Source organism: Capsicum annuum, chromosome 6 (genome assembly GCF_002878395.1).
Source record: "Capsicum annuum cultivar UCD-10X-F1 chromosome 6, UCD10Xv1.1, whole genome shotgun sequence".
NCBI lineage: Eukaryota > Viridiplantae > Streptophyta > Magnoliopsida > Solanales > Solanaceae > Capsicum > Capsicum annuum.
This window is the reverse complement of record NC_061116.1, coordinates 197,577,931-197,579,801: the sequence shown is the minus strand read 5'-3', so window position 1 is coordinate 197,579,801 and position 1,871 is coordinate 197,577,931.

The following is a 1,871-nucleotide window of genomic DNA, read 5'->3' as shown; positions in this document are numbered from 1 at the left end:
ATATATATATATATAATATAGCTATGAATTATGTTTATGTGTTAAATGTCAGTTACACTTGTTGCCAGCTGTATGTATTTATAAAATACATATTAATTTTTTTATGTCTGTATATAACGTACTATTAATGTATTTGTTTTATATTCAGGTCATATATTTTCATTGGCATATGAAATACTAGATTCTGAAAATGATGCATCCTGAAAATGGTTCTTTGAGAATCTAAAGGAAGCATATGGTGAAAGAGAACATATGTGTGTAATTTTCGATCGTAATGCAAGCATTATAAAAGCTGTTGTTGATGTGTACAATAATGTACCACATTACCCTTGTATGTGGCATTTATTGGGTAATGTGAATTTTTTTTAGAAAGTCAGATGATGCATTGTCGAAAATCTTCTATACCATGGCAAAATCATACTCAAAGTCTGAATTTCACCAGTTAATGGAGAAAGTGAAGGTAGTTGATGTTAGGGTGAAGAATTACTTGGAATTCACGGGATATGATAAGTGAGCTAGGTCATATGCAACAGTTCATAGGGGATGAACTTTAACATCTAATATTGTAGAGTCAATTAATGCCGCACTAGTATTAGCTAGAGAAGTTCCAATATACGATTTTTTAGAGGAAGTTAGATTGATGTTTGGTAGATGAAACTGTGAAAACAGACTGGAAGTATTGTACACACGCACGGATCTTATTGAAAAATTTCAAGCAATTCTCCAACAAAATGAAGTAGAGTGCACACGTATGAAGGTATGATGAAATAGATATAATCATTAAAAGTTATATGTTCTTGAATTTTGATCTGTTGTATGAAACATATCTTCAAATACAAATTAGTAAAATTTTAACAAATGTATTTGCTGTAATGAAAAAAAAAATATGTATATCATACGTAGACATATTAATATACACCTGCTGCTTTGAAAAAAAATATATTTGCTAAACTGTAGCAAATTGTACTGTTAATTTTTTTTTAAATATTTTTTATGTATTAATATTTTTAGGTTATGCCAGCCTCAGAGTACGTCTATACAGTCCACGACAAGGAGAAACATTTTTTTGTTTGCCTAAAGGAAAAAAAAGTTCTTTTCATGCATTCCAATTGGATGAGATACCATGTGTGTATGCTTGTGCTGTACTTGATAGCAAGAATCTTGAAAAAGGACCATATTGCTCTAATCTATACAAGCCAAAAACTGTGTTGAGAATGTATGATCTTCCTGTATATCCACATAAAGATGACTGGGTGATACCTTAGGAAATATTGGAGGATGTAGTTTGCCCACAAAATACAAGCGCCCCCCTGAAAGACCTGCAAAGAAAGAGAGTGGTAAATCAGGAAGAGATATGTTCGAAAATAAAAGCAAAAATTATTGTAGTTCATGTGGAGTAAAAGGTCAAAATAGGAGTTCATGTAGGAAATACAACAAATGATAAGTTTGATCATGTTTTTAGTCAAAATTCCGTTGCTTTATTTTTTTTTTTTAATTTGAATTGTGTCATTTTAAATTTTGAACTTTTTATTTATATTGATAATTTGTTAGTGTTTAGATGTTGCCCTTTTATGAACTTGAACTTGTAAATTTGTTATAGTTCAAATGATTAATTTTGTATTATATATATATATATATACACACACATACATATATATTTTGCATTAAACATATGTTTGAATATGTAATAAAAGGAGCCATACTTATTTTGAAAAAAAATTATGTTTGCAGTAGACGTAAATAAAAATGCAAACTGAAATGAACGTTAGTATTAAACATAATGTGTATCTTTCAAAATTATAAATGAAAATCTGAAAAATACGTATGTCTGTATATGTATTAACTAAACACGTATATATGAAAATCTAAGA